Source organism: Melitaea cinxia, chromosome 4 (genome assembly GCF_905220565.1).
Source record: "Melitaea cinxia chromosome 4, ilMelCinx1.1, whole genome shotgun sequence".
Lineage (NCBI taxonomy): Eukaryota > Metazoa > Arthropoda > Insecta > Lepidoptera > Nymphalidae > Melitaea > Melitaea cinxia.
In genome coordinates this window covers 5,330,360-5,355,154 of record NC_059397.1, presented here as the reverse complement: position 1 = coordinate 5,355,154, position 24,795 = coordinate 5,330,360, and the positions used below count along the sequence as shown (strand labels likewise).

Here is a 24,795-nt window from a genome sequence, read left to right as displayed (position 1 = left end):
GCGAAAGTCCTGTGAAAATCGGTCCAGCCGTTTCAGATATTAGCCGGAACAAACAGACAGACAGACAGATAAAAATTTTAAAAAATGTTATTTTGTAAATGTACCGTGAATCCATATGAATTTGGTAAAAAGCGGTTATTTTAATATTACAAACAGACACTCCAATTTTATTTATTTGTATAGATTACGAAAAATACATTGCAGCTGCATTTAATGTTAAAACATTTTTTCAATAATAATAATCCCCATTGGTGTCTATTTGGAACAAGGGAATAAAAGAAAACAACGAAAAAAATGTTAAAAGGTGGTCTTACACCTAAAGAGCTGTCATCTCTTACAGATAAAGTTGGTCAAGGGACATGAAGAGATTGAATTGGAAATATATATCTAATAATAATAATAATAATCTTTATTTCTTCAAACGTTAGTACATAATATTAACACATATTACATCAGTTATATTTAGTCACAAGAAGAACAGTATGTCTCTGGTCCCCACACTAGGATTCCCTGTGTCGTGGGGTCCAGTCCCTTCCATTAGCTTAATACGATTCCGTTAGTTTAGACAAAAACAACGCATTTAAAGTTTATAATTTTAAAATAATATATACTAATATGTATACTAATATTGTAAAGCTGAAGAGTTTATTTGCTTGTCTGTTTAAGTGCGCTAAGCTCAGGGACTACTGGTTTGAACTAAAAAAATATTTTTGACTTCTATGGTCCATTTACCGAGAAAAGATATAAAGTTATGTAACATCACGCTTCAACCAATAGAAGCTGAATATTACTAAGAAATGTAACGAAAACGTGAAAAAATATTCTTTTTTGAGAGCTTCCTGCTGCTGAGCTGAGGTAATCGGTTAAAGCTACCCAATAATTATGTACGACGGAATTGACCGCCATCAAAATTTATAAAAATAGTCCGCAACATCATACGTCTATCTTTTAAGATTAACTCACTGTAACCTTTTTATATGGTACTCAAGTTTGTTCTAAAATGATGCATTATTTAAGAAGGTAGTATTATAGATATAATATAAATTCTTACTCAAATAAATATGTTATTCATTACAAGTATTTTTATTTGAACGAAATTTTCCTTGACATCATTATTAACCGACTACCAAAAAAGGAAGAGGTTCTCAATTCGACTATATATATATATTTTTTTTTTATGTATGTTACATCAGAACTTTTGACCGGGTAGACCGATTTCGACAAATTTTGTTTTAATCAAAAGGTGGTGTGTGCCAATTGGTCCCATTTAAATTTATTTGAGATCTAACAACTACTTTTCGAGTTATATCTAATAATGCGTTTTTACTTGACGCTTTTTTCGTCGAGCTACGTTGTATTATGCCGCATAACTTTCTACTGGATGTACCGATTTTGATAATTCTTTTTTTGTTGGAAAGGGGATATCCTTAGTTTGGTACTATGATAAGGAAACCAGGATCTTATGATGGGATAGAAGAGAGAAATCGAGGGAAACTCTTGAAAATCCGCAATAACTTTTTACTGGGTATACCGATTTTGATAATTTTTAATTTAATCGAAAGCCGATGTTTGTCATGTTGTCACATATAAAGTTTATCGAGATCTGACAACTACTTTTTGAGTAATCTTTGATAACGCGTAGTTGCTTGACTATTTTTTCGTCGATCTACGTTGTATTACTTGTCGATGTAATTGAAGTCGGTTTTTTTTTTCGTTTGCGAGCAAACACAATTATTTCATAAGAAATATCAGAGTTTTAAAATAACCCTGCAACGAATTAATGATCACAAAAAATTAAAAGGTAATTTTATTCCAATATTATTAGTCAGGCATATGAATCCTTACGAATCCAAAATACTACATCGACAAGCTAATTTTATTAAAATAAATTTTATCTTTTATAGAATTTAATTTGGACACATAATTTAGGAGATAATATAAAATCAAATGAAACGAAGCCAAGTCATGTGTAAGTCGCCCAAATTGCACAGTATACATCTTAATATATATAAATCTCGTATCACAATGTTTGTCCGCGATGAACTCTTAAACTACTTAACCGATTTTAATCAAATTTGCACACCGTGTGCAGTTTGATCCAACTTGAAAGATAGGGTATATTTTGTTTTGATATATGTAATTATTATATTTAAGAAAAAAAAATAAGGCGATACGAAGTTTGCCAGGTCAGCTAGTTAATGTATAAAAATTTATAGTAAAATTAGAAGGCTTATAATTTTCAATTTTTCCTTTAACTCTTTTCTCATTTTTATCGAAGAGCAAATACACTTCTTGAGGTCACGAAAACATTTCATACTGATTAATGATTTTGAGCGCTGCTCGGAGATTTCATCTAACGCAAAAAAGATTAATAGTTTCGGCCTGAGGAAATAAATAATAATTTTTCAACTTGAAATTTTTTATGTTGTACAAAATAGGTTGTATATTAAAAAGTAAAATAAATAAGACAGCCTTACCTGTAACATTGTTACATTGTAACATGATTATTTACATGTATATAACCTTCGCTATAAATAGTCCAATGTTTCGCTATGTCTTCGCTATAAATAGATCTATGTTTAAATTTTTAGTGGTGACAGCGAGATATTGTAAGTAATCCAATGTAAAAAGGTGATGCTAAGGCCACAATCACAGGAAACGCGGACGCTGGTTTTGTTCCAAACTTCAAAAAGGGAAGAAAAAATTTGTGTCAGCCATTATAAAAAGCTAGCTACTGCCAGTGTTTTAACTTTACTTACGAACGAAGAAAAAAGTAGGTGGAAAATTTCTTATAAATATTTTCTCCAAAACGTAAATATATTAAAATCAATTCACTGGCACATGCGGTATTTTAAGCTGAGTAATATCGCCAGTTCTAGCGATGCCTTTCCGATAATTCTTCGAGCGTGGCAATCGATTGACTTCAGTGTATCGAGTTATTGTTTGGCATACGATACACTAAAGACAATGGATTAAAGTGGTCTAATATAATGTGAGAAACTGTACGTGAGTGAAGGACTTTCATTAGTTTCTAATGATCAGCGTTTAGCGACTATTCTGTCTTCGACTTTCAAATAAAATAATCAATAATATATCAATCATATTAGAATTTAAGATTTGAAAGGATGTAAATACTTAATATTCAAATTTTATTACTATTCGAATACACTTTGGAAAGTTAAAACATCTTAGACGACTATATAAACTTATCAGTTACTCGATCATGACATGTTCAATCTAAACTTAATCTGAGGGTATATACATACACTCAGACACAGTTTACTACTCACCCTATATTTCTTTAAATTTCCAGGAATTTTCAAATATAGATTACATTTTATAACAAGGGCGTTGAGAACTTTTATTAATTAGGGTAAATAAAAAAGCATAAGTTGGTCACTACAACTAAACAACTACGCTAACGGATCAGCCGGATCTAATGTCAATCAATATTTCTATATATAAATAAATCATTAATTAGGTGTTGAAGTCTCACAATGTTTCGTGTGCTGCAGCTGGGATGCACTTGCAACTACTATTCAGTCTTACAACTTTAACCATTAATAATAAGGAGTCGACTCGCATCATTTACTTCAAAACACGTGCCCTACTTTTGGAATTTTCCATCACTTTACATTATTGGGATCTAATGTAGCTAAAATCTTGTCTATAATAGTCTTCTACGCCAAGCCAAATAGTAATAAACTATCGTGGTATAAATTATATCGTATTAAAATATTTGGTATATATTTTTAATAATTCAAAATTATTTAATCCTCCTAAGGAAGGAAGGAGGCCGATAGGAGGATTGGGTTGGGCTGGGCGGCGTTTGGCAGACTCCGTCGAGTCTTCACTTCGAAGATTCCGCAATGCTTGAAGACTAAAGTTTTCGAGCAATGCGTCCTGCCTGTGTTAACATACGGAGCCGAGACGTGGACACTGACGAAGGGACTGGTCCACAAGTTTAAAGTCGCTCAACTGGCAATGGAATGGGCTATGCTTGGGGTCTCTCTCAAAGACAGGATTAGAAATGAGACTATCCGCGAGAGAACGAAAGTAACCGACATAGCCCACAGAATTAGCAAGTTGAAGAGGCAGTGGGCTGGTCATCTGTGTCGCAGGACCGATGGCCGTTGGAGTAGACGGGTCCTAGAGTGGAGACCGCGTCTTGGCAAACGCAGTGTGGGACGTCCTTCGGCCCGTTGGACCGACGATCTACGTAAGATTGCCGGTGTAGGCTGGATGAGGATTGCGGAAGACCGGGATGTCTGGCGCGAACTTGGGGAGGCCTATGTCCAGCAGTGGACTGCGATAGGCTGAAGTGATTTAATCCTCCTAAGAAAAAAATTACACTGTTAGTAAAATAATAACGTTTTAGTATTAAAACACAAATAAAGATAAAACAATGAAATTTTTATTAATAATAATATACTTTATTGCACATTTCAATAAAATATATATTTCACATTACAAGCAATTATAGTAAAAATTGTATAACCAGGTGATCTTCTTGCTAAAAAGCAATCTCTTCCAGACAACCTGATAATGAGAGGGATTTTGCTTTTCAGATGGGCTGGTGGTATATAAATATAATAATTGTGTTTGCTCGCAAACGAAAAAAAAAAAAACCGATACAACGTAGATCGACGAAAAAATAGTCAAGTAACTGCGCGTTATCAAAGATTACTCAAAAAATAGTTATCAGATTTCAATAAAATCGGTACACCCAGTAAAAAGTTATTGCGGATTTTCAAGAAGTTCCCTCGATTTATCAGGGATCCCATCATCAGATCCTGGTTTCCTTATCACGGTACTAAACTAGGGATATCTTCTTTCCAACAAAAAAAGAATTATCAAAATCGGTACACCCAGTAAAAAGTTATTGCAGATTTTCAAGAATTTCCATCAATTTCTCTGGGATCCCATCATCAGATCCTGGTTTCCTTATCATGGTATTAAACTTGGAATATCTCCTTTCCAACAAAAAAGAATTATCAAAATCGGTACATCCAGTAGAAAGTTATGTGGTATAAATACAACGTAGGTCGACGAAAAAAGCGTTAAGTAAAAACGCATTATTAGATATAGCTCGAAAAGTAGTTGTTAGATCTCAAATAAATTTAAATGGGACCAATTTGCACACACCACCTTTGTACACCTGTGTAACATACATTTAAAAAAAATACCGTCGAATTGAGAACCTCCTCCTTTTTTCGAAGTCGGTTAAAAAAGTAAAAAAAGAATATATAACAATTATACATATGTTACATATAGCCTACCACAGTAGATCACTGCAACAGCATGACTGACTAGCCCGTTGGCGCAGTTTGTAGTGGCCCCGCTTTCTGTGCCACGGGTTACGGGTTCAATTCCCGCCTGAGTCTGGGTGTAATATTTGCATTTATTTATATATTTATTATTTCTATGTATATTTAGAAAAAAATATATATAGTTATAATAGTCGGCTGTTACCTGTAACACAAGCATTAAGTTGCTTACCATAGGAACAGACGACTGTGTGTGTACCTATGTTATAAGATAAAAAAAGCATATGCTTGCATATACATTGCACACGGCACCTATGACTTACACAGACTCCACGTTGAACAAGCTCAGCATTTGCAAGCAAGTATTGACGTCAATCATTCATCATCATCATCATCATCACTTCAGCCTAATATAGTCCACTGCTGGACATAGGCCTCCATAAGTTTGCGCCAAAAATTGAGTGAACTCATGTGTTTTGCCCATAGTCACCACGCTGGGCAGGCGGGTTGGTGACTTCAATCATGACGTCAATGGAAGTTTTCCCTTTAAGTCTGAAACGTAAAAGCATCACTTTTGATACAACCATCGACCAACTGTCATTATTGTAATTTAGTTATAATTTCTTTATGTTTTGTAATAAACTTAATAAATTAATTTTAAATTCAACTTGCATATTTTTAATCCTCCGGCTGCATCCATCATAATTCATACATAATATACACATACTAATGAGCCGGAATACTTTGGGCATTGATGTGGAGTACGTTCAATTTTTTCTATGTATCAGAGAAATGAGACTTAAGAATTTCGTTTAGGGAAGAGTAGGATGTACTGTGAAAACTTTCATCACTGTCAGAGTTACTAGAAGAATATGACAAAAAATTATAACCAAGGAAGCTGTCAAATTTTTGCCATAGTTAAATAAATAAACAAACGTATACTAAATATTAAAAAGCAATCATCTATACATATATTAATTAATACGTGAAGCAAAAACTTTATACCCTTTTTACGAAAATGGCGCGAACGGAGGAGTATGAAATTTCGCACACTTATAGTTTATATAGGGAAAGAGTGCAGAATGCTAATATTTTTTTTTAATTATGCATAAAAATATATTTAATCAATAAAACAAAACATTACACACTCTACTATGTATTTGACACACACATACACACACACAATATATTTTACTTTTCTGTTAGTTGTCAAAGTCTGTATACTAAAATGGAATTTTTTTAAAAAAGATTCATTATTTTCATAACTTTTTGGTTTTCTTTAATTTAAATTTTTAATCATGGTCGAATTTCGACCTCTGGGCGACCACTAGTATGTATTAATGTTTGCCTCCTTTTTTAGAAAAAACCTCACAATTAATCCATATAAATTATATATAATTTTATAGATCTATCGGCATCAATAACCAAAAAATATATTATTGATTTTTTTTTGTATATTAATCAATTATTAAAATTGTATCTATATGAAAGCTTTAATTTTGTAAAGTGATAATTATTATACTTATTTAGTGCGAATTATCCGCATGGGTATAGCTAGTTAATTATAATCTACAATTTAGTATTATTTTCTATGAGATTTAATGTATAAAGTACGTATTATATTATAATTTAATTACCGGATGGCGCTTATTTTACGACTATCCTTAGCCCCATTTCCACCGCGATTAGTTATAACGCAGCTGTAATTAATGAGTTGACTAAGCCCTAATACCGTCTCGCAATCCACATTACTTTTACCGTAATGGTCAGAGTTAAATACACTTTGAAGTATCCTTTAATTATATTTTAATAGTTTTTAGCGCTATCATTTTAAAATATTGTGTCTTTAAAATATTTTACGGCCATTTTCTCATGCCTATACTTTTAAGGGGGTGATAGACGTGCGAGTAAGTTCGCGAACTTGTGGCTCGACGACTAATAAGTAGTTTTTGGGTTATATCTAATAATGCGTATTTACGTGTCATTATCGTAGATTATGTATCATTGAATTATTTATACATTATTAAAATATGTTATAATTTCTTCCTAAATATTTATACATTATTAATGTGTTGTAACGTATATTTTTATTCTTCATTCATTCTTTTAACAATTATTTCGTTTCGTCGAATTATTATTCTTCATTGCTAGGCGTTTCGCTATTAGCGTGTTTCGTGTGACGTAAAGTAACCGACATAGCCCACAGAATTAGCAAGTTGAAGTGGTAGTGGGCTGGTCATCTGTGTCGCAGGACCGATGGTAGTTGGAGCAGACGGGTCCTAAAGTAGAGACCGCGTCTTGGCAAACAAAGTGTGGTACGTCCTCCGGCCCGTTGGACCGACGAGCTACGTTAGAATGCCGGTGTAGGCTGGATGAGGATTGCGGAAAACCGGGATGTCTGGCGCGAACTTGGGGAGGCTTATGTCCAGCTTTGGACTGCAATAGGCTGAACTGAAGTGAAGTAACTTATGAAAAATCCAAATTTCTTTCTCCAAATCAAATCTCCAATCCTTTCTATTCTTCTTCTTCTTCTATCATCATCTCCTTCTATCATCATCTTATTCTTCTTCTTCTTCTTTTTCAATCATCATCATCCCTTTCTATCATCATCTTATTCTTCTTCTTCTATCATCATCATCTTCTCCTTCCATCACCATCTTCTTCTTCTTCTTCCATCATCATCATTATCTTCTTCTTATTTCATCATCTTCTTCTTCGATCTTCTTCTTCTTCTTCCAACTTTCTTCTTCTTCTTCCATCATCTTCTTCTTCTCCTTCTTTTTCAAGGTGTGCCGCTGGGTCGCGATATGACGACAGTCCACAGAGAGGACTTGTCGCTCCCGAGTGTCGTCGCCACGACGCAAACGACAATGAGTCATGGAAGGCGTTGGTCTCCTTCTGCGAGACATTTTTAGTATTATTTACACGTCAGTGAGTAATGTTATACACCACAATTACGTAAAAAAATCTGTGTTGAGATTATTCATAATAACTAAAATAACTAAGGAAGAATCTTATTGTATATACTACCAATTACAAAGTAGAGCACAGAAGGAAATATCGCAATTAACAATTGAAAACAGCTCGACTGAGTAAGTACCTCACTCAACCTACAGAACGTTACAACTAACAATGCTGTTGCCAAGTATTGTTATGATCCTGTTTAATTCTGTGTTGTCATTGTCCTTTCAGGCCTGTAAAGCATAGATTATATAAATTATAATATTTACAGTTAATCTTGAATTATCATAGTATTTCAAATTATACTCGAAAAGATAATAATAATAAACGTATTTCATAGAGTATGAAATGTTTTTGCAATACAAATTTTTGTCTTAGTTTGGGCGTTTATTCTTTTCTTTTCTTTTTAGTCTAAAATACGTTGATTTCTGCACGATTTCAAGATAATGGAGCGTTGAACCAGGTTTAAATTCAAAACAGCAGCCTAGTAAGTCGAACGCGTAGAACTAATAAATTATTCCTTGAACAGACTTAAGATTGCAGTTGAGTATTATTTTCACCGATACATTCTAACTGCAAATGTAATGTTGTAGCCACAAAATTGAAAGGTTTGCCGTGTTATTTAAGGACCATTGACTGCTTAAAGATTTTTGTAATCTGTAATAAATCTCAAGCGTATAACCTTAATTTTAATATTATTTCAAGATTTTGTGCTTTTTGCTTTTATAGATATGTATTAAACTTGTGAAGTTTTTAAATTTTTTTACAACCTCGAAAAACAATTTTAAACATTCTTAATACGCTGCATTTGCTTTGCCTTGTGCTACACTTTGTACATAAAATTGAATATTTAGTATTTCGTTGTATATATTTCTAATAACTAAACAAGTGTTTTGAACATTTTAGTGCCCCACCAAAGCGTTCATAAAAAACAAAGTACTTTATTTGGTGAATGCAAAATATTTCGATTCTAATAAAAGACACGCCATTAAAAGCCGACATATTCATATGCATGCTTAACTCTTAGCAATATGGTACACAATTTTGCAGCTGTTACCCTTTCCGCTAGTTAATTTGATTTATGAACCATATTTTATAGTATGTGTATATATCAAGTAGTAGCTACATATATGTTTTTTTTTTACATACTAACGGTAGTTTGTTCCTAAGGTAACCTTATCCCTGTTTTGGTAGCAAAAGATTGATATCACTATGTATATATATTTATTTATAAATTTATTTATTTACTGCCAATTGTACGAACGTGTCTATCATCCGTACTAGTATTATAAATGTGAATATAACTTTATTTGTCTGTTGCACTTTCACACCTTTCAGCGTGGATTTTGATCCAATTTGATACAAAGGTAGAGAAAACTTTGCTAAAGGGTATAGACAAACTTTTATCGCAAAAAAGGTTTGATCGGGGGCTACTAATTACTAATGAAATGCAGACCACGTCACCAGGGGTACCTAGTTGATAAATAATGTATTTTGACATTATAATAAAAACAAATATATTTATACTCTAATATATTTATACTCTGATATTGGCAAATCCGCAAGGGAGCCATTTCAAGAATAAGAAGAAGAACAAATAATGGAGTTTATTATGAGTATTACGTGTTCGTAAAATAGTATGTATGAATATGTCAAATTTAACATTTCCAGTATTACTTCTTTTATGAAAACAAAAAATTTAATTAAGGGCTTAAGGTTGCTAGCTTTTATTTTTTTATTTTGATCTTGACCAAGATATAAACACAACTTTGATTAGTTTGAATTTTAAACTATTATATATAACTTTCATTAGCACACATATGACAAAATAATTAAATATTTAATGCTATAATTATGTAGTTCAGTTAATACCGAACTGACAGTCTATTGACACAATTCAGATAAAATTATTTGTGGTTTACGTACCAATGAAGTGTTCATAATAAAAACCACCTATTCGATTCATAAATTTTACGTATAAATTGAATAATAAACTATTTAACATAATTATTTAAAACACGCTATAAATAATAAATATTATGTATAATACTGGTCATTAAAATACGTTACAAGTATGAAAAATAAATTAAGGGTAATGTTTTCTGTAAATTCTTTTAATAAGTCACATTTCATAACAATGTTTTAGCTAAGGTTGGAAACACACAACAGGAAAATTCCTGCTCTATATACGGAGCAGCCTAACTGGGATAGTACCTCGATCTTACAGAAGACCACAGCAAAATAATACTGTTTTCAACCAGTGTGTTCTTTTATGAGTATGTAGAGCCACAGCTCCTGGGAGGAACGCACTTGCGATGCTTCTGGGGTTGCAGACGTTTTTAAGCTAAGGTAATCGCTTACCATCAGGTGAGCCTTACAGTTTACAGTTGTTTGCCGACCTAGTTATATTAAAAAAAAAAAAACAATGTAACAAAAATAGACTTGCCTTCAGGCCAGTTTTAGAAGTTTTTGTTGAATTAACAAAGCCTGCATAAAACTAATACTAACAACTATTGTCACGGATTTTTTTATGCCACTTTGATAAATTGAATTCAACTACGTACCCCTCAATAACGTACGGCTTTGGCTTTTTCATACAATATCATGCCTTAAAAAATGCTTTCGTTATTTTAGTAAGGACACAAATGATTCAAGCAGCGGGGAATGATGTGTCAGCCCTCGCCGGGAAAGCAATTTGTCGCGGTCACGATTTGTGGCCGCCACCTTCTGCGCCTTAATCAATGAAATACCCATTCTCTGAAACTAATGTTTTGGAATAACTATTTGATATAAATTAAATAACAACCTGGTTTAACAATAATTACAATTACAATTTTAACCAAAAACGATGAAGAGACAATTAAATTTTAGTGATGTTTTAATCGACAATGCAAAACCTTAATAATGTAATTATTTATATTTGTTGATGTCACATGAAATATTTATTTAAATATTTATATATAATTATGTATGTTAAATATTTATACATAGTTATGTATGATAAAGTAAAAAAAAATCTTTTGCTTTATATAAGGAATAAGAATTCTACTATTAACAGGAACATTATTAAAAGTCATCGTGACATATATTTCTCAAAGTAAATCTAATCAAAGTTTTTTGATATTTCATTTTCCAATATCCGCGCACAGACAAGCAAGTCCATTACGACGCAGCATTAAAAGCAAGAAAGTAACACAGACGTAGAAGATTAATGTGGATATAATGTTTATATAAGGTCATATTATAAGCATTACATTTCGTTTAAGTCTCAGTATATTTCGCTGGACGTACGCCAAACATTGCACTGTGATATTATAAATATTTTTATCTGATGCAGCAAAATGGAGCTATGCTTTCAATAAGTCTACACTGCGTATTGTTTTAAAGAATTTGTAAAAACATTAAAGTGTTTAAAAGTTTTAGCGCTCCTTAAAATTGTAACTATTATTACTTGGTACTTTGTTGTAGTGAACAGTTTTAAACGGAAATACTGCTAAAATTGACTATTAGTATAACGAACGAATGAATCATCATTACAGCCTATACAGTCCACTGCTGGACATAGGCCTCCACAAGTTTACGATACAAAAATAACGTGAACTCATGTGTTTTGCCCATAGTCACCACGCTGGGCAGGCGGGTTGGTGACCGCAGTACTGGCTTTGTCGCACCGTGTGCTGTGTGGCTACGGCACTAAAGAATTTAGCCACCCCCTCTCTTCCCGTGGGTGTCGTAAGAGGCGACTAAGGGATAACAAGGTTCCACAACCACCTTGGAACTTAAGAAGCCGACCGATGGCGGGATAACCATCCAACTGCTGGCTTTGAAATACACAGGCCGAAGACGGGCAGCAGCGTCTTCGGTGCGACAACGAACGAATGAAGAGTATATATATATATATATAATGACCTACTCTTCGTATTATCCTGTATATTCCTAATTTAATCACATGTTATCATGATACATTTTCACTACGTTTATTACAGCTACCAAAACACGTGTTTAGCAGATATTACCTATATTATTATTAGATTATACCGATGTTTATACACCCCTAGTCCTGTGGACTAATTCTGTGTACCTGTGATATATAACATCGAGCTACGGTCCCATGCAGACACCAGATGTCCAAAAAACTATTTAACTAAGTTTGCGCATTTTGTAAATGTTAAATCAGATACAGATAGACAGTTTTTACAGATATAATATATTGCTTTCAAATTAATCTTTAATAATTATACAGATCTCTACACCTATTAAAGACGGCAAAATATTACTCTTTGATACAAAGATGGATCGTTTTATTTTCATTTTTTAAATTTCGCTCGCTAAATAATCGTTATAAATCTAAATTGCTTTTCTTAAATACACTTTCATATATAGCAGTTAAACTAGTTAATGCCTTCATTTATTATTAGTAATATCAATAATAATTGCCCTATGACTTTTTAAGTCGTAAAAATTAAATTGTCTAAATACAAGTTATATCAAGAAAGAGACTTAAAATTAGGAAAATAATATATATATATATATATATATATATATATATATATATATATATATATATATATATATATATATATATATATATATTGTCTGTAATTGATTCCAAAATAATAATATAATGTAGTCTTATTTTTGTTCCATACATAATAGTAGACCGCAGTTACCAGGATTATGAAATGAGACTATTAGCGAGAAAATGTAAGTAACTGACATAAGCCACAGAATTAGCAAGTTGAAGTGGCAGTGGGCTGGTCACCTACCGGTTGCCGTTGGAGCAGACGTGTCCAAGAGTAGAAGTCACAGCAAACGTATCCACGTGAGATTGCCGGGGTAGGCTGGATGAGGTTTGCGGAAAACCGAAATGTCTGACGCGACCTTGGTGAGGCGTATATCCAGCACTGGACTGCAATAGGCTGAATTGACTGACTGATTAAATTTCTATACAGTTGTTGATATCTAGATAATTAAGTTTATTATACTATATAATAAAAGAAAAACAACGATATTAAATAAAGATATGCAAAAAAGCAAAACAAAGACAATTTATTTTTGGTTTGAAAATTGATCTCCCGATTTTTATTAAATTTAAAAATGTTTAATATTTCCAAAATATCAACTAATAAATAATTCCACATTATGAGGTCTGGTTTACATGTATATGTAAATAAAATATGCTTTGAAATTTTATATCTTTCTTCTCTGATTATATTAAAATTCCGAGGAATACCGAGAATGAAAATGTGGTTTTTGTTCGGACTTTTTTATTTCAGTTAACATTTATTTCTCACAAAAGACATATTCGTACACTTATTCTGAGGACATTTTTCACATATTTTATGAATGATGTATTTTTTCATGTACTTGAGTGTAAATGTAAAAAGCTTTTACAAATATTAAAGTATTTTTTTTATTTTTGTTGCAAGCCATTTTAGCATATTGGAATTTACACTTATCATGCTACGGAAATAGCGAAACGAAGAATACTCGAGGTCTATTAATATTAAATGGTAAAAAGTGTGTGATATTTGTTACATTGTAATTAAAACGTTTTGTTGTATTAATTTGTTTTAATAATACACTTTCATAACACATAAAAAAATACTAATTAATAACATACACTAGCAAAAGAAAAAAATCTGCAACAAGCAATTTGGACTAAAGAACTATCGCTACACGATATTTAGTCCGTTTTTCTCACTACAAAGTGTCTAATTTAGCTCTTAGATACAACATTGAAATTTGCTTCAAAGCTCGAAGTTTAACAAAATGCTTTTTATTCCGATGAATCTTTTCAAAACCGTGCACTTAAAACGTTAGTTTTTAATTGGTTCCGATTTTTCTTTCATTAAAGTGTGCTTCAATATTTTTGAACCTAATTGAAAAGGCATGCTTTTTTTAGCACGGCGAGTAGAACCTTAGATGAATATTGATTTTATCTTAAGCTAATAGAATAGCAAAAAAACAAAACTATATGTAATGTAGACCGTATATGTTATAGGATATGAGTATTTAAAAAAAAGGCCAATTTAAAAATTATGTGAAGTTCATTCTTTACCCAAATATGACACATGTAATGATAAGAAATGTTTTTACATTCAGCCTTTGAAGTTAATTTTCATATGAAATGTGGCATAAACTGACAGTCTCTTAGAGTAATGCCATTAAGAAATAGTCATTGCCGCTAGTGGATCTTTTCCCGACGTATCTCAGGGCACGTGGAGGGCTTGTGATTATAATTATCTTGCTATGGACTTTCCACTAGCTTATGTTACTAAATATCCAATTGTCTGAGGGAATTACCTTATAGTTTTTTAAGGTTATTCAGTTCTACTATCTTTCTATCTCCTTCTTTTTATTACAAACTAATAATTTACTAAAGCTAAGTAGCTGTAGCACAGCTATAGATAAATATAGTTCCAATATAGGTCTAATAGAAGAAAATACACAAGTGACCCTTGAGTAAAAAAGGTGCCTTAAAATCGCGAATTTAATCAACTTGGTTGACCCGAACTTAATTATGTTTACCGTTGTCGAAGCGTAATCGCCTGTTCACTGCTAAAAGAAGCCCACTCACCTTGGCTAACATTTCAAAAAGACATTTCATTTCCGTTTAGCGGTAACATACTTTGCGATTAGTTCAATATTGTGAAAGTTGCTGAAGTGCACCGATTCTAAGCGCGCTAAACAAAGCAACAATAAACTTCGAAACGATTTCATTCCTTAAACAATCCTTACACAATTTCAAACTCAGTTTCGTATTAACATAAAACAGTATTGATTGATACATTTGATCCATAAAGTACCAACTATTTGCACTAGATCAGAAGTTTGCCGTGTTGATAGATTTACCGGAAAGGAATCGCTGGTGAAATTCTCTCAATTAAAAAAAAATGATGCAGTAATTCATTAAACTTTCAAACAAAGAACGGAGAGACACCAAAAATGAGTGAAGCGAATATCTAGTCTACTTTCAGGAAAAGCTTCGTCCATGTTTCGGATACAACAATTTTATGATATACACCTAGCCACATTCGTGTATACTATCTTTTTATTATATTTTAATCTATTTCTTCTCTCACTTTTAACTAAATCATTCAAAAATAATTAGAATATAAGTTTATTAAAAAGATATATTTCGATCTAAAACTAATTTTTCTTCAGACACGATTTTTAGGAAACTCTTAACAATTATGCATAAAAAAACCACGATCAAATAGGCTAGTTGTATATATGTATGTATAGTCATGTGGTTTTGTGTGTGTATATGATAGTAATAACATCAAAAAGCTGTCGGACCATCCTAGCAATTCTAGACAGTTTTAGAACTACTGGTCTGAAGTAAAACTTATGTAAAAAACGCACGCTGATAATAAAACAAATCCTTTATGTAGTACAAATGGCATGGGCAACTAAGGGGCCGTGGACGTTGTTGAATAAAAAAAAAACTACTAAAATATCTTCAATTTACTTTAACATTAGTCAGTAAATATCTAAACATAACTGAATATCGTCAGAACAACAAAGCTTTGTAACATAAACGTTCAATTTGGATTGCTTGTAGATGTTGCTTATAGATATGTTTTTCCTTTCTTTTGTATTTATTTTCTGAAGATATGAAAGGAATATTTTTTTAATTTTGCTTTCTTAACAATAGCGTTTGAACCTGAAAGAAGTATAAAAAATTATGAAAAGTTAAAACACATTGATTGTGTAATACAAGCAAACGTTTAAATTCACGACGACTCATGAAGTCAGTCTTTGATCTCTGTACAAAAATGAATAATTTCCATATTCAAATTTAATGACAAAAATATATTACAATACATACAAAAAAATACATACCAAAACGATTCAGCCTGTAAAAATATACATACACACACAAACACACAACAAAAAATTACTTTTTATTTTCAATTGATTAACTGATGATAGCTCATCAAAACGTATCTTAAGGAGAACTCGCTTTAACCGTCTCAATAAAGAATAATATAAAGGAAAATTTACCATATTATAATAAGTTCTCAATGATGTTTGAAACTCAATTACGCTTCGATAGTCTCATCGTTAACTGCGGACGAGAGGCGTGTGAAACTCTCTGACAGCCTTCGAATTGGTTCTGACTTTACGATCTTTTATTAACTCCCCTGTAAGTGGGTAGGATCTATATAACTATTAAATAATACTATCTTAGAACTACACAAGTCTTAAGTACACATAATTAATATTGAAACGATAATACGAGTTAATGCTATTATGAAAACTGTTTAAAACACTTTTAGATACGTGATTTTTACAGAGCTCTTTATTAAATTTGGTATTTAAGTTCTTTTGGTCTGTCGACCTTACTTGACTGTACGTTAAAATTCATCTAAATTATCAATAAACAACTTTTCATTAAAGTCGATTTTACTTTGAATTAAATAATAAATCGTGTAATGTACCGAGGAAGTAGAATCAACCGAGCTACAAAGTGAAATAAGTAGCAATTATAACATTTAACGACTCGCTATTTGATTCGAAAATAAAGTAAGAATAATCCTTTGTCAACATTTCCGTAACACGTATAGTGTTGGCTCGACGCTGTAACTGCAAGGCGGAGCTGACACCAATTTCAGCATCTTTTCACACTCGCTCGCTCCATTGCAATGAAATTGACAGCGCTCCTAACACTCGCTTTGAATACGAAATTACACTTTGACCCTCATTAACAAATTGACTGTAATCAAATTTACAACTTGTCGCTTGTTCTGTTTGTTTTAGAAAACTTTTTATGAAAATTATGTTAATAATTTTTATTAGAAAGGTTTTAATTCATTATGAGCAATATTAAAAAATATACAATTTGCCTATAATTTTTATTTTCCTGACAACATTTGAAGTACTTTGTTTTGGTAGACAAAAATATTTAATAGCAAATTTAATTTATTGAATGACGCAAATTACTGAACTGACTGACTGATTGACTCATTTGGCCTGCTTAGGTTTATAATATTTATATTGGTATACTTATACAAGATGTATTTTGATATATGTTATTAGATTTACCTTCATTAGATTAGACAAAATTACAGATGCTTACAAAATTTGATAAAAATTGGTTCAATAGTTTCGGAGTTACATACTGATAGCAGCGCCACCTACCAGGTCCGATTGAGATAACAACTACCCTATCTCCCAAGTTGGACCAAATTACAAATGCTTAGAAAATTTTATAAAAACTGGTTCAGTAGTTTCGGAGTTACATAAATTTAAAATTTTCATTGTTAACCCCCGTAATCCTTATGGGCATGAGTTATCCTAAAATCCGCTCATCGATCATTTCTATATCACATAGGTATAGGAAATTCGTACCAAATTTGGAGTCGATAGTTTAAAAATGGGAATTTTCCATTGTTAACCGCAACAACATAATTTGTTATGTGAAATAGCTAGTTAATACCATTTTATATCATCATCATCATCATTATTTCAGCCTATCACAGTCCACTGCTGGACATAGGCCTCCACAAGTTCATACCAAAAATGGTGTGAACTCATGTGTGTTACCCATAGTCACCACGCTGGGCAGGCGGGTTGGTGATCGCAGGGCTGGCTTTTAAAGTTCGTCGTTCGTCGTTTTAAAGACGCTGCTGCCCGTCTACGGCTTGTGTATTTCATTACCAGTAGTTGGATTATCCCGCCATCGGTCGGCTTATTAAGTTCCAAGGTGTTAGTGGAACTGTGTTATCCCTTAGTCGCCTCTTACGATACCCACAACAATTTTTACTATACGTAAATTAAATTAAAATGAATAAAATATTATTTAACATGAACTTTATTGAATAGCAATAAAGTTCACATTTTAGTAGGAAAACGTTTGTATGCGAAAAAGAAAAGGGCTGTTCTCATGGTTTTCACGGAAATTATTCGAATTTTTCTCCAATCTTAAAAACCATCCTTGCACTTCAACGAACATGTTAAAAAAAGAATTGGTAAAATTGGTCTAGACGTTGTTGATTTTTATATACCTATAAGATAAAACCGTGGATGGTATAAAAAGCCAGTGCATAACATTCATTTACGGATATCGTATGGTATATACATATATCGGTATTATTTACGATGAGATCTTATTTCCACTTTTCAACTATCATTGTCAATATTCCGATCCGCGGAAAGTATTGCCATTATATCCGTTTTATTACCACTGGCCCTCGAATAACAGATTGGTCGTAAATAATAGAGTCGAATAGAACGAGTACCCGTATATAAATTATTATAGAGAAGATTATCTTTCTTTCTCTATTATGATTTCGAAGAATGAGGATAATGATGGTTATCGTTAGATATTTTTATCAAGACAAATTATTTTAGATGATCTAAAAAAAATTATATACGAATATCAAAATTACAATGCAATGAACTCATAACTTAACTACTAGTTTTGTATTAAATATTGAATTTTAATATGAATGATATTATACAAAATCATTCACTAAGAAAATAAAAGGACAGCGTACAGATAATAATGAATACTGTGTTAATTTGAAATTGTTCGTAATCTGTATATCATAATGAAAAGGAATTATCCAAAAATATTTATGTGTGATTAAATATTTATGTGAATATGAAGTATTTATGTAAAAGCACAAAATTATAGTAAACATGCACCATTCTGAGCAAATGTTTGGAGTTTCGATTTCACAACATTACTAGGTGTAATGTCCTATAATGACGTAATTCGAAACTTCGCAAATTCTTTGTCTAGAGCTTGTGAACTCTTATATAAATCCTTTGGAAGAACCCAATAAATTCGTGTTAGAATCCCCCAATCTTGTTAGGGCGGGTCGCCGAGCGGTCGACATCGAGGCTCCTTACGTTAAGGGTACTCCAAACTTAATGACAAGGACGTTACATTGGCGAATTAAATATTAAAATTTTATTACTACTTAAGAGAAGATGCGAAAGAGCCGTAAAGCACCGGTACCTCGTGAAGATTTACAAACTTTTTTTTTAGTTTATTAGATTAAAAAATCTCTTTCTTCTAGTAGACTTTAGAAGTACTTTTAAATAGTAATATTATAATGTTTAAAAAATAAATAATGTTTATTGTGAAGCTACATTATTAAACCATAATGTCAAAAGTTATGTTAAAGCATACGTACCAGCAGTAAAGTAATGTAGTGAATTGAGCTCCGAATATTAAGTAGTCTTGAATATAAATTAAATCCTTTGAACCTGTGTGACATTCGTATGCCTTTCAAAGAAAACGAACATAAATACCTCTGAAATTAACGTCTATTACGAGTGAATACGTATTTAGTACTAATTTTAACATAATTCTGTATATAAATAACATCATTACAGTAAAACATGAAGTATAATATAGATAAATTGTAACGATAATGACTACATTAGTATAAATATAAATAGTTAAGCTATATTTAACAGATAAATTACATTAAACTAAAAAAGACCTTAAGTATATATATACATAATATAATAACTAAAAAATATTATTAAAAGGAGTCCCTTTAGGCAAGATTCTGAAGATACTGGCAGCGTTTCCCCTTTGAATAGCTAGACTAATTCTTTGTCCGAAGTAGCTGCCAGCTCTTCGGTCTCCTGTGACGTCGACTAACCTTTTTGCTATTTCCTTAAATAGTGTTATAGCACTAGGACCCCACGGACCAAGGATCTCGACACCGAATGGGACAAAATCATATGAAAAAAAACAAAAACATGAAGTACATACCATAAAAGTAACATTTAAATTTTATTTTATAAAAGAAATTTAGAAACTAAAATGTGTCATATGCTTAATGTATTTTACGAAGAGAAATTTCGAGTGCATAAAAATGCAGTTTTTCTCTCAAAAAATATCCACTGTTTCCTTTATGAGAGGTCGTCAGGCAACCGTATTACTAACAAAGGAAGTAGTTCACAGTTTTTTCTGTACCATCGTTGAATAAGTTTTCATATCAAAAAACTATTATAAATAATTTTTGAGAATTATTCTGCAACTTTCCAAGGAGTCTGTGCTTTACTCTCAAATCTGACAAAAGAAAAGTACGGGAAGCGCTTTCTCATAAACCTCTATATTTTTATAACAAAGCATAATTATGTTATCAAAAACATACTTTTATACAGAATACACATCAAATTTAATTAAATATCATTTAAAGTCTTTTTTGAATTATATTAAAAAGAATCGATTAAAAATATTATGTAGGATGTCAACGTTTATTACGTTATTTTGTTATCATCCGTACATCTAGTACGGATGATAACAAAATAACGTGAGAACCACTTGACAAAATAAGCTGTTTTCTCTGTCTGTTTTTATTATGTCAGCAAATTAATAACTTAAAAGCCTAATGAATATGAAGGCTGTTAAATTCTTATTTTTTTTAAGTACTAGCGATAATCTGACTTCGGTTAGAAGCAATTTACAGACATGTAGTTAAGTCGGTCGCGGCGTCGTCGGCATGTTACCCAACCGTTCGCTGAAAGTGAATATTTTGGTTACCGGTTAATTTTGAATCTGTGAGCTTAGTTAAACAACATAATAGCGTTTAATCTCCTTTAAATATCAAAAGAAATTTATTACTTATCTAGTAAAGTATTTATTATTAAATTATAATTATTCCTACCCACGACTCATACAAGACTGGAGGACGATAAACAAATATATTTTCACTAAAAAAAAAAAGAATAATTTTTTTTTCACTAAATATAAAAAGTACCTTAGAAGTTACATCTTTTAAATTCCACGTTGGTTGAGACCATCCATCTAAACTTAATTTTAGTACTTAACAAAATTGTATATGACGTTTTATATCTACTATCTTATGTAACAAATTACAAAAAAGTTACAAAATATAGCAAATAAGTTTTAGCATATCGTAATAATAATTAATCAACGCTTAACACACAACGGCCCCCAGTAGGATTTTCTCCTGTGTTGGGGGTCCGGAAACACACACAATACACAAACACAACTCCCAGATCACAACAAACATCTATATGGCCGATACGAATGTCTGTCGTGAGCGGGAATCAAACCCACGTCCGCCAGCGTAACAGCCAGTGCTATGACCGCTGCGCCAACGCGTCTTCAACTAATCATCATGTCAATCATCATGTAACCAACATATCATGTCAATGAGCTTGTTCGTGTGAATTATCGTAAAGTATAATTTAAATTAAATTAAAACACTTTTAAACTGTAACATACTGAATTAAATGTACACACAGAGACACTTCATTTGTCAGTTATGTAAGCTTTAATACAACCTGAGACAATAACACGCTTTTCATTAACAAATTACTGTTTTACAATTGAACATCTGGGACAATATGTTTAATTAATTATGTCGCCTAGCGGTGACAAATAGTATCGTGGTTTAACATTATATTTATGGTATAAAACAGTTTTTGAAGTGAAATCCTGTTTTAATGCTTTAAATACAAACTGTATCGTCTTTCCCGCTTAGATTCAATTACTTGGCTTAATTCTTCACTACTTTTGTGCGGACATTAGCGAAAATAAGTCCATCTTTTCTGTTTTTTATGCTTATTTAGATTACATAATACATTTTTTTTTGGATCTAAAGTTACAACCCATTTTTAATAAATTAAATTTTAGACATTTCATCCAAATCATTACCAAGATCATTTAAACACTACACTTATAATGCAATATCGTATTTAACTATTTGATGCAATGATATTTTTCTCTTACATATTTTTAATTAATGTGAATACTCATATCTAACTACAGATTACGATTAAATGAAATAATTAGGTATTAATATTTCCATTCATATATTTTGGTAGCATATTCATTTCTCGCGTAATTAATTTTCTTCCGAAGTTCCTTTAAGATCTCTCCAGCGTCAATCTACCTAATTAACTTAGCACTTGGATGATTTCTGTTGTGGAATATAATAATATAATATTTTTATATATAAAAAGACGTCCTGACTCACTCATCAACGCCCAGCCAAAACCCTTGGACCTAAAAAGCTGAAATTTTGCACAGAGTTTCCCTTTATGACGTATACAAGGGAAAAGGAATGATATTTCGAAATTCAACCCCTAAAGGAGTAAAATGGTGGTTCAATTTTTGTATGGCGAAACAATATTAAATAGACATTTTGATTCGAAACTTCGTAGGAGTACTCCCAAAAATAAAGAAGCAAATACGTCTTTCGTGATTTTCCGAAAATCAACCCCTTAGGGGGTGAAATGGGGTAAATAAACCTAATAATCGACATGGGTGTCGTTATTTTTTTTTTTGGAACGTTCATTACGTAAATGGCAATTATTTCGAAGTCTAAGATGGCGGACATCACATAAAATTAGTTAAATTGTTTCCCAATACAAACTCTGAACTCCCGTTTCACCACTATGGGGTGACTATTCAATTCGAAACTTCGTAGATGTACTCCAATAAAAAAAAGTAATTATAAGTTTTCAAACTTCAAATGCATCATTATTGATCTTAGCACGATTGCTTCTCGCACGGCCAATTTTACGTGGCCTGCTCGAGAGTGAGCTCATCTTAGAACTTATTCGTGTTAGCATCTGAAGGCAAAACCTCTAGTGTAGTATATAAAGAAGTACTTTCAGCATAGACTGAAAAAATAAAGAGTCTTAACCTTTAGGTACTTCCTTAGGTAGGTTTCCTGCGCGAGCGAAGCCGCTCGCAAAAGCATTATTAAAACAATTTAACATGTTAAGCTCGCAAAAGGTCGCAAATTTCATTATTAAAACAATTTAACATGTGAAGAATATAATATATACATGAATGAGTCTTTGTCTGTATGTCCTTTATAGAATCGTAAACTATGCATTTGAACATGTCATGATCTTCAGCTAAGTGTTATGCATGAGCGCACAAAGGTTTCTGAGTTGGTAAGACCAAAAAAAAGCCTAGCAACGCGCACAGGGTAGAGCTAGTATTAAATATTAATAAACAAAAACAATGTTTCACCCGTATTAACAATTATAGGTTTAAAAAATCTGTATTTTATTCATTAAATCCTTTCAGCGGAAAATATGATATAAAGAAAATTAAGTTACGATGCACTCAATAAACATTGAAAACATATGTTTCGTTAAAATTGAAGCGTGAAAATTGCAACATATAATGTATAACATATTTCATGTATACAGGGTTTCGCATTACTTACTGAAAGATTTTGGGATATAAACCACTTTCGAATGCGAAGTATTCCCTGGTCGCAATCAACTAGCATAACTAGCCTGTTGTTTAATCTAACTAGCATTCTCATTAAACAGACAACCAGCAGTATGAACGAGTAAGCTTTTCAATCAAATACGATAAAGATTTGGTTCAAATCACACTTATCAACTTCTCTAGTCTTATATAATGTATTTAAATTTCTTTCATAAAAGGTTTAGTTTGATTATATACCAAGAATTTAAATAAAATAAAATTTATTACCTCATCACGTCCAACATCTCTTCGGTGTTGCCCAGTCTGGCTGCTCCAGATTGAGCAGGATATTTTCTACTGTGCTCTACCTCAGGTCACATCTGCCAACCAGTAAATTAAACGTGGTATTTTATGCGTTTATTAAGCTATTTTAAAGTTTGGTAACTGTATATCACTTGCAAATGGATTTATAAACCAGAAAAATAAATACATTTTCCAACTAATTAATTACCAATAAAAGACAATCGTATTTCTTTTATGTAATAAATTAATCAGTGAAATTAAATAGTTAGCGGTGTGAAAACGTTATTTAAACAAGTAAACCAAACATAATTTCATACTGTAGCAATGTGAAAATATCAATTAAAATCGGAATTTCGCGAGTATTCCTATCCACCCAGTTATTTGAAATTACGTTCGTTACCTCGAATATCGGCGGGTGCGGATCACGAGGGCTCATTGAATTATTCATTACGAGATTTTTGCATTTCGAGGGGCCCATTTAATAATACATCGAAACTGGGCAACTGTAGACGTGTTGTGTGAAACAAAATTCACGCATTCTACGCAAAATGTTCTTTTACGCTTTAGACAATTTCGAAAGTAGCTTCGCGTGGATCACGTATCCACTTACAGTCTTTGTTCATTGTTGTGTAAACACAGTACATGCACACATTTGTAAAATTTTCAGACATTTGAAAAATGTGAGCACTAAATCAGGTAGAATAATGTTTTCCTTTTTTTAATGTTTTGGTAACTTTGTAAATTTTGCTTACTCTACAGTACTAAGTAATAATTTCTAAACCGTATTTATGCATTCATGTAACCACATGGCTACAGAATATAAAGTTTTGGTGATACATTTTTGAAAAAGTTTTTTAATAATTAAGAGAATATGTGACTCTGAAATATTTTTTTTTATCATGAGCTAGCTACAAGGACATTTTTATTTTCCAAATATCTCGCGCACCAATCCAAGTTTTACATTGAAATTAGATCCAAGAAAGCGTTACGCTTGATTATGGTCAAAAGCATTAAAATAATCCCTGTCGCTTAGTTTATTTATTTATTTATTTACTTATTTATTTCCATAAATTTTAGGTGGACAACAATTTTAAA

The 24,795-nt window shown here is 31.9% G+C and overlaps 1 long non-coding RNA gene across 1 annotated transcript; it reads left to right on the top strand.

Moving 5' to 3' along the window:
• Nucleotides 1–8,158: 8,158 nt before the first annotated feature.
• On the top strand, nucleotides 8,159–8,982 carry LOC123670513. The gene is made up of 2 exons (XR_006745919.1): nucleotides 8,159–8,198; nucleotides 8,639–8,982. It is a non-coding gene; the product is annotated as an uncharacterized LOC123670513 (long non-coding RNA).
• Nucleotides 8,983–24,795: the final 15,813 nt, after the last annotated feature.